A 10,249-nucleotide genomic window follows, 5' to 3' on the forward strand; every position below is an offset into this window, starting at 1 on the left:
AAACACAAGAATAGGGCTGGGAAGGTGGCTCAGTGGTAGAGCGCTTGCCTTGCATGCATGAGGCTCTGGGTTCAATTCCTCAGCACCACATAAGCAAAAAGAAAAAAGCCAGAAATGGCGCTGTGACTGAAGTGGTAGAGCGCTAGCCTTGAGCTGAAGAGCTGAGGGACAGCGCCCAGGCCCAGAGTTCAGGCCCCACAACCCGACCCCCCCCCCCAAAAAAAACAAAAACAAACAAAAAACCCCCACAAGAACAGAGCTAAGTATCAGTGGCTCATGCCTATAATTCTAGCTACTCAAGAGGGTGATATCTGAGGATTATAGTCTGAAGCCAGTCTGGTCATAAAAGTCTGTGAAACTCTTATCTCCAATTGAACTGTGGTTCAAGTGGTAGAGTACTAGCCTTAAGCAAAAACTTAAGGGACAGGACCTAGGCCTTGAATTCAGGTCTCAGGATCGGCACAAAACTAAATAAAATAAACAAAAACAGGAATTGGAGGTGTGGCTCAACTCAGATAGTCCCAGCCTTGAGTAAAAAAGCCAAGAAAGAGTGTGAGGTTGCTGGGCACTGGTCAGGAGGCTGAGATCTGATAATCACTGTTCAAAGCCAACCCCAGGCAGGAAAGCCTGTGAGACTCTTATTTCCAATTAACAACCAGAAAAACAGGAAGTAGTGTTGTGACTCAAAGTGGTAGAGCACTAGCCTTGAGTGAAAGAGCTCAGGAACAGCGCCCAGGCCTTGGGTTCAAGCCCCAGGACTGACATACACAAAAAAATGTGAGGCCCTGAGTTCAAGCAAAGTACTGGCACAAACAAATAAAAAATAAGAACAGGATTATAGACAGTGATAGAGACTTGTTTTGCATGCATGAGGGTCTTGAGTTTCATCCCCTAGGACTGAAAAAAAATTACTTATACTTTCACCTTGATATAATACAAAGAACAAAATTCATTGAATTCCTTTTCTAGACACATGGCCGTGATATAACTAGGTCTTAGGAAAGTTAGAGGAATAAGAACAACCTCTAAGGTCAGTGAGGAATGGGAGGAGAATACTGAATTCACTGTGAAGTGGGAACAAAATGAGATATGAAGGAGGACTGGCCCTGGGACTCCATACCAAGCCCCAACATCTCAGAGATAGGACGCTAACTCACAGCTGCCCCCTTTAAGTCCTCTCACTTTGAAGGGAGCTCAAGTGTGCACTCTGTGGCTCCTGAGAAAGGAAAACAGAATTTCTTCTTGGAAGAAAGTATTACTACACATCTGGGCTTCCAGGATCTCAACAAATTGTGTTCAGCCAATAGAAGTTCACAGTGAAAAAGGCCCTAATACTTGAGAAAGCAACCTTCACAGCAGCAGCCATAAAAGTAGCAACACACACATTTAAGATCATACAGATTTCTTACATTGAGATGTTAGAGATATAACGCATGAAGTATGAAATGTTCACAGAAAGAAATACATACCCAGAGATAAATGACAGGATGCATTTGTATGTATGCACACATGCATATACAAAGGCCAAAGATTCGATTTCCAGCCCTGCAAGAAAAAAAAAATACTGGAACGGAGGGAATTTTATCTCACTTCTTTGGACCGACTTTATCGAAGATAAAAAGTGAGGGTGTGGCTCAAATGGAGGAGCACCAGCCTCCACCAATGCTGCCCCGGGTAGATTACTTCTCAGCTTATTGTCCTTTGTTTTTCTGGGACACAATACAAGCTCCACTCGTCTATTTTATTTCTGCTGTCTTTTGGAATGTAATAGGCTCAGAAACAGACTTTGTCCTTGCCTGGTCCCTGGAGCCTAGAACACTGCCTGGCACAGACTCCATAGTTGTTCAGAGACTCAATAATGTGCACAATGACCCTCCTACCCTAGTGCACATGACAGGCACGTGACCAATCCCTGAGTCAGCCACTCCAACATCTTGTAGGAACTCCCTTGTGCCTTTTGCTGTTTTCTCTATAAAAGTTAGTCAGGCTACTGCAATTCAAAGAGAGTCTTGTCCCCATCCCCACAACCTAAAGGCAACCAGGGAGCTCTGGAAGTTGGACTGCTAATACACAAGCTGTTTTATTCTAGCTTTATTAACTTTTAAGCCTTTTCCTGTTTTCCTATCAGGGCCAAACCTACCTCCTGGCAGCTGCTTAAGTCTTGAGTATTTGAATTAGATTCCTGAGCAGTGATTAAAACAGATCTGAGGCCTCAAACAAAAGAGCTCCTAAAATACAAGTGGCTGTTCCAAAGCCACTACACCCATCACCTGAGGGCCTGTGGCCTCTTCTCTGGTAGGGTCTTCCAGACTGGGCAGGCCAGAGGTCCGTGTACTGGTGGTTTGCTGTTGTGGTGCCCAGCATATGTGGGCAGGAATTGGCAGGATAAAGGGTGGATGTCCTCAGTATACAGGGGAGCCTTCTGGACAGCGTTCTTAGGGAGTCTTTAGCCCGGTCTTCTTTTACAAGTCAAGTTTTTACCCAGGAAAACAGACAAAAAGCTGGGGTTGATTTATCATCAAGGCCCTACCCTTCCAGGGAACAGCAGGGTGGACTCCTGCCCTTGCTGTCCTCCAGCCCAGCCCTGCCTGGCTTTCTAGTCTCCCACACTGAGCCACACTCATTCTAGTTGCCTTCCAAGCAGAGTGTGCAGTCTTCACACTCAGGCAATCCCAGGACACACTGGGAAAGGAGCTTTCCCTGGATATGCTATGAATGGTTAAAAACCCCGACAGACAGACAGACAGATATAGATATATAGACAGGGGCTAGCAGTCCACTCCTGTAATCCTAGCTACTCAGGAGACTGACAGGATCCGAGGATTGTGGTTCAAAGCCAGCCTTGGCAAGAAAGTGTGTGAGACTCTTATCTCTAATAAAGTACCAAAAAAACCAGAAGTGGAGTTGTGACTCTTGTGATAGAGTCCTGGCCCCTTCAGGGGCAGCACCCTATCCCTGAGTCCAAAGCCCCAGGATGGTCTTGTCTGCCCATTAAAACTCAATATTAGCCAGATATGGAAGGTCATCCCTACAATCCCTGCACTCAGGAGGCTAAGGCTGGAGGAGCATATATTTGAGGCGAGGCTGGGTAATAGCAAGTTCCAGGCTAACCGGGGCTACGTAGTAAGGCTCTACCTGGGAAAATGGAACAGAAAGGGACAAAAACCATCCTGACTCCATGTTCCCAGCCCCCAAAAGCAATCAGTGACCCTTTTCACACAAACCATCAGAGACCCTGAATTCAAATCCTGGTTCAGACAATGGTGCCCTTTGGTGGAGGGAGGGGGTTGTGTAACTAAGCAGTTGCTGTGAGTTATTACCATCTACCTGAGAGAACAGCTGCATTTCTGTGGGACATTGTGGCTCACTATTTTTTTTGGGGGGGGGTCTGGTTATGGGGCCTGAACTCTGGGCCTGGGCGCTGTCCCTCAGTTCTTCAGCTCTAGGCAGGCGCTCTACCACTTGAGCCACAGCGCCACTTCCAGCTTTTTTTCTTTTTGCTTATGTGGTGCTGAGGAATTGAACCCAGGGCCTCAGGCATGCAAGGCAAGCGCTCTACCATTGAGCCACCTTCCCAGCCTCTGTGATCCAGTATTGTATGGATGATCTAAGATGGAGTGTTCACTTTCCTCTCAAAGGTCATGCTCACTCTGCTGGCCAGAGCAGCTCTCTTTGCTCTCCTGGAGCACCTGAAAGTCACGTGACCATGTGACCACATCCAGCCTCCAAGGGTTTCCCAAGAGGATAAAAGACACAGATGCCTGTTGATCCAGAATTCAATGTTTTGGGTTTTTTCTTCTTTCTTTCTTTCTCTTTCTCTTTCTCTCTCTCTCTCTCTTTCTTTCTTTCTCTCTCTCTCTCTCTCTCTCTTTCTTTCTTTCTGTCTGTCTGTCTTTGTTCCTTTTTTTGTTCAAGCAAAAGCCAGTGCTTTGAATAGAACAATGAAAAACTAAACAGGGCCCCTTGTCTCTTGTCTTGGGACAGTCAAAGGGCCTCAGCTTGGCTAATAAATACACATTTGGTAAAGACTTAACTACCCCAGCCAGAGTGAGGGGTAGAATGGGGCATGGCATGTCCTGCAGAGAGAGGAGGGCCAGAGGATGGTCTGCTCATGCCAAACCTGGTGGATGCCCTAGCCAACAGGCCCAGCTAAGAGCAGGGCCAAGTTAATAAACACTCCTTCAATTCTCCAGGCTTCCTATTTGGCACACCTCCTTCTTGGCAGCCCACGAACACAGTACCTTGCATACTCTATTAGAACCAGCTCTAGGAAACCAGAGTCATACCCAGATACCACTTGACTGGAATGCGTCATGTGTTGGAAACTCCTATGTTAATGGTATTTGGAGATGGTGTCTTTGGAAAGTAATTAAAGTTAGATGAGGTCCTGGGGGTGGGGCCTCCAGATGAAATTAGTGTCCCCCTTTTTTCTTTACAGTCTCACACACTTTTTATTTTATCTGGCAGTAATTGGAATTGAACGCAGAGCTTCATGCTTTAGCCATGGCCTCCCTATCCTTTATTTTTAATTCTCTCTCTCTCTCTTAGTCCTGTGGCTTGAATTCGGGGCCTAGGCACTGTCCCTGAGCTTCTTTTGCTCCAGACTAGCACTTTACCACTTGAGCCATAGCACCACTTCTGGCTTTTTCTGTTTATATGGTACTGAGGAAATGAACCCAAGGCTTTGTGCAAGCTAGGCTAAGCCACATTCCCATCCTTTAATTCATTTTTAGATATCCCTTCCTTCCTTCCTTCCTTCCTTCCTTCCTTCCTTCCTTCCTTCCTTCCTTCCTTCCTTCCTTCCTTCCTTCCCTCCCTCCCTCCCTCCCTCCCGTCTTTCCTCCTTTCTTTCTTTCTTTCTTTCCGTCCTTCCTTCCTTCCTTCCTTCCTTCTTTCTTTCTGCAGTAATGGGACTTGAACTCTGGGCCTGGGCTCTATCCCTCAGCATTTCAGCTCAAGGAGAGCACTCTACCACTGAGCCACAGCACCACTTGTGGTTTTCTGGTGGTTAATTGGAGATAAGAGTCTCACAGACTTTCCTGCCCGGGCTAGCTTTGAACTGTGATCCTCAGATCTCAGCCTCCTGAGTAGCTAGGATGACAGGTGTGAGCCACCAGTGCCCCTGCAAGATCTCTTTCTTTTTGTCTGGCTCAGCCTTAGACTGTGATCTTCCTACTGCTGCTTCCGAAGTAGCTGGTATTTAGATAAACACCACCACACAAGGCTGGAGTTCCCTTGCAGAAAGTACCCTGTGGCCATGTGATAACTTCTACTGTGTTAGGACTCAGTGAGCCAGGACCAGATTTAGGACCATATTTCAGTCCTTGATCCTGGGCTTCCTAGCTTTCAGGAATGTGAGAACATAGATTTTTTTTTTTAAATAAAGTACCCAATTTCAGATATTCCATTGAAGGAACCCTAAACAGACTAAGACCCCCATCTTTTATCAAAGTCTGCAAGACAGTTGTACCAGGGCCATCCTTCCTAGGAAATTTTGCAGTGAGAAGCAGGTAGAGTCTTAGCTGAGGAACATGCCACCGTGGAATCAGCCAGGTTTGTTTTTTGGAGGAGAGGGGAGAGTGCTGAGAGGGGAGAGGGGCCCGTGGACTTCCTCAGCATCCAGAAATCACAGATGTCACTTGCGGCTTCTGGTTTTGCCTAGTCAGGCTGATTGACTGTATGTCATGCACCATGGACCCAACTTTTGAATCTCAAGCTGGGCTGGGGTTGGTCTATGGTGAAGATTGTCTGAGGGACTGGCAAAAATCTTAATACAAGATTATGGAACAGAGCCAGATGCTGATAGGTTATATATAATATGTAATTGAAAGTTATATAAATGTGAATATATCAATAGGCCAAGTTCCTGACTTCAGAAGCCGGTGGAATCCTCCATGGCCATGGTGGAACACCATAGCCAGAAACATTTTTGGGACCTCCCTCCCTTTTTTTTGGAGGCAATACTGAGGCTTGATATCAGAGCCCCTGAATTTGCTAGGCAGGCACTCTACCACTTGAGCCATGCTCCAACCCCTTTTGCTAGAGCTGTTTTTCAGATAGGTCCCTTTGCTTTTTACCCAGATGGACCTCAAACCTGATCCTCCTATCTCTGTCTTCCAAATAGCTGAGCTTAACAAGTATGAGTCACATACCTGTCCAAGCTCAATTCTTTAAGGTTCCCAGGGTGGAGTAGGGCAGTAGTAAAGCTGGAGGAGATTGAGCTCAGCACAGGGACAGGGCTGGGGTCTTTGGGTGGCAAACACACACAGATTTCCTGAAGCAAAAATCTCAAAAAACAAAAGACTGAGGCATGTCTTGAGACATAGAGTCCATGACAGCAAGTGTGAGCTCTGAGGCCTAGAGTTAACACACTAGTATCCAAAAGAAAGGAAGGAAGGAAGGAAGGAAAAGAAAAGAAACAAAAAATATCAGAGTCTGAAGAGCAGTCAGGGCCTAGTGGACAAGCCATCCCAGGGATCAGAGAGGAGTCTTCGCTGTGCTTAGAGCCCTTCAATGCAGAATTGAGGCTTCCATTTCAAGGAAGCCCAGTGCTCCTGTGTCCAGGCCACCAGGCACCCAGGGTACCATGATTGCTCCTCCTCCCATTCCCCCATAAGCACAGCTACCACCCGTAGCTCATCTGTCTTGCCAGATGCATTTTGGTCCCAGCCCCATGCCTAGGGATAGGACTCACTCTTTTTTTTCTTTTTCTCTTTTTTTTTTTTTTTTTGGTCATGGGTCCTGAACTCAGCCTGGGCGCTGTCTTTCAGCTCTTTAGCTCAAGGCTAGTGCTCTACCACTTAAGCCATAGTACCACTTCCAGCTTTGTTTGCTTATGTGGTGCTAAGGAATGGAACCCAGGGCCTCATGCATGCAAGGCAAGCACTCTACCACTGAGCCACCTTCCCAGCCTGACATATGATTCATTGTGCAGTCACAGACAGCTGCTTTTGCCCTAGGACCCTTCAGCCCTGGCAGCTTGGAGGTCAGCCATGCTTTCTGGACTGTGCAGCGGCCTCAGAGAACACAGGCAGGACCAGAGAACCCAGCCTCAATCTCCAGCATATTCCTCCTTCCCCCTTACCCCCAAGCCAGCATGAAGGGTCCCAATACCCAATGCTCCAGCTCAGCTTTCCCATTAACTCTGCCCACTCCCTGAACACACTTTATAGACATCCCCTAGCAAATCCTCCAGCAGACACAATGTTGCAGACAAGCTTTCATCTCCATCCATGGTAGAGGGCTTACAACTTAAGAACTTGCCAGAAATGCAGATTCTCAGGCCCCACATGCCCATCCATCCCCATTGTAATAAATGAGAATGTTACAAGCGGGCCAGGTGATCTGTGTCTTAGTAATCTAGGAAAACCCTGAGTGAGTCAGGTCTCCTTGAGATCTTCCTGGAACAAAGGTCATTTGGAAACTAGTCCGATCGCGCACATTCCAGGCCCCTGGTGAGGACAGGACACTCACCAGGAGCCCCTGGCTCTGACGTCACCCACCGTGACATCACCGCCACCTCCTCCCAGGGTCAGTCACAGATCCACAAAGCTGTTTCACAAGGAACACGGTCCCGTCCCTTTTCCTTGCCCTCCTGCAGGCTGGGGTTTTGAGGGGGAACTTGTACATCCCCCCTGTGCTGCCTTAGTCTGGCTCTGAGCCATTTCTGGGAATTCCTCTACCCAAGACCAGCTTCTGTTCTCATTGATGGAAGCTGAAGAAGCCATTGCTGGTCCCCTCAGGCCCAGTCCCTTTAGTTACTCAGACCAACATTGCTCAGAAACCTGCCCCCTACTCCCCATCCCTAGACCGCCCCCCCCCCCAACAGGACTGCTATCTTCCCCCCTAGATCCTCAGCCAGCAGTCCAGGGAAACAATTGTCTAGAATCTAGACACATCCCTAGGAGGGAGGCAGAGGTAAGGGGAAGGGGATGTGTCTCTGGAATAGTTGGGTTTGTTTTGTTTTTTGGGTTTTTTTTGTTTGATTTTTGTTAGTCGTGGGGCTTGAACTCTGGGCCTGGGTGCTGTCCCTCAGTTCTTCAGTTCAAGGTGAGTGCTCTAAAACTTGAGCTACAGTGCCACTTCCAGTAAGATAAGAGTCTATGAGATAAGAGGCTCATAGACTTTCCTCCCCGGGCTGGCTTTAAACAGTGGTTCTCAGATCTCAGCCTTCTGAGTAGCTAGGTTTACAGGTGTGAGCCACTGGTGCCCACTGTCTCCTGGAATCTTAATCCACATGTTTCTACATTCACTGCCTTTGGAATATTCAGTGGTGGCGCCAGACTCCATTGGAGTATCCTCAATCTAATAGTCAGACTCCAGGCCAACACAAGAGCCACAAGCATTCATCCTGATGAGTCAGGAAGAGAGAGCTAGCTAAACAAAGCAGAGCCTCTTCCTCCAGTTTACTTTGCTCTTTCCTCACTGTAGGTACTGAGTTCTGATCTTACAGCCTCAGGACCAGGCCAGCTGTCTTTTAGGCAATTTTTAGAAATGACAAAAAAAGAAAAAGCAAGTCTCCCTTCACTGCTGACTTCCCAGAAGCTGCCCCTGCCCCTGAGTAGCCTCTACCCTTTCCCCTCTAAGTACTGCTGGAAGGTAGGGTTTAACCAGTTGTCTCTGTCCCTCTGCTTTAAACTAGGAATTCACAAGCACTCATCATATTTAATGAGTTTGGTGGGGAACTCAGGACTCTGAGCTTTTTAAACCTCCTCCCTGCCCATTTAGTCAAAGCAAAGATGAAAAAAATCAGAACAACCCAGCCTGGGAATTTGTATGTGTGTGTGTGGGGGGGGAGGGAGGTACAATGATATTAATCTTCTAGGTCTTTTGTTAAATGGAGTTTTTGGCATCTGGGAGAGGAACAGACTTCTCCTCAGTATCCCGTAGCTAAATATTATTATTTTTTAATCCCAGCAGCTTAATCTGATCAAAGTACAATATGTGTATGTGTTGAAATCCCACAGTGGAACTCTTATGTACAATTAATATACACTAACTAAAAACAAACAAAAAAAAAACCAAAGAACTGGGATTAGTACCATGTACTTAGAATAGTTCGTTTTTTTTTTTTTTCGGGGTTTGAACTCAGGCCCTAGGTACTGTTCCTGAGCCTCTGTGCTTAAGGTTAGCACTCTACTACTTGAGCCTCAGCACCAGTTCCATCTTTTTCTGAGTAGTTTATTGGAGATAAGAGTCTTACAAAGTTTTCTGCCCAGGCTGGCTTCAAACTTTAATCCTCTGCTTCCTCAGTAGCTAGGACTACAGGCATGAGCCACCAGCACCTGGCTTACAAATTCTTATATTACAGGATAATGTGGTTTCTTTTGAAGCTAGAATGATTCAGACCATACTGAATTGCCACAAAAGTAGGTAAATGGGCCAAACGAAAAGGCTGTAAAACCCAAAGAAGTGTGACAAAGTCTTTTACTGTGGGCCAGGCATCAGTGGCTCACACCTGGCAATCCTAGCTACTCAGAAGGTTGAGATTTGAGGATCCATGCTTGAAGCCAGCTCAGGAAGGAAAGTCCATGAGATCCCCCATCTCCAACTGACCACCAAAAAGCTAGAAGTGGAGGTTTGGCTCAAGTGGTAAGGCGCCAGCCTTGAGCAAGAAAGCCAAGTGAGAGTGTGAGACCCTGAGTTCAAGCTCTGTAGCAGCACACACACACACACACACACATACACACACATGTTTTTACTATGGTCATTGATGCTGATTCAATTAAAAAAAAAAAACCAACAGGAGGAAATAAAAGTACAAATGTAGTTCTTTTGCTGCCAGTACCCACTTTCTGAGATCAGATTCAGATAGCCTAAAGCAGTAGAGTGGAAGCAGTAGATCTAAACCTCAGGATTAAATGGGATAAGTTCAGGCTGTGCGCAGATACAAGTCAGCACCTGATCTGACTTGGTCGCACCCAGATCTTGAATCACAGGGAGCTCAGCCTTTGTTTGACTCTGCCAAACCCACCACAACCCGCCAAGTTCCCCACCCCCAGACTGGTGTCAAGCCCCCCTTAGACCTCCCCACCCCAGCCCACCCGGCTTAGTCTCCTTCACATGGGTGCAATTGATCAGCTTGAGCCACCTCTGGTTGGTGTTTGGTTTTTTTTTTTAAGCCATCAAATTCAGTATTTATACAGGAACAATCTTATGCTTGGTTCTCAACGGAATGGACACCCCTGGAACTTCACCGCCGGTGCTTCCACTAAAAAAAGACAACACACAATCAACATCAGTATAGTAT

Source organism: Dipodomys spectabilis, unplaced genomic scaffold (assembly GCF_019054845.1).
Source record: "Dipodomys spectabilis isolate Male_0828 unplaced genomic scaffold, ASM1905484v1 ptg000504l, whole genome shotgun sequence".
Classification (NCBI taxonomy): Eukaryota; Metazoa; Chordata; class Mammalia; order Rodentia; family Heteromyidae; genus Dipodomys; species Dipodomys spectabilis.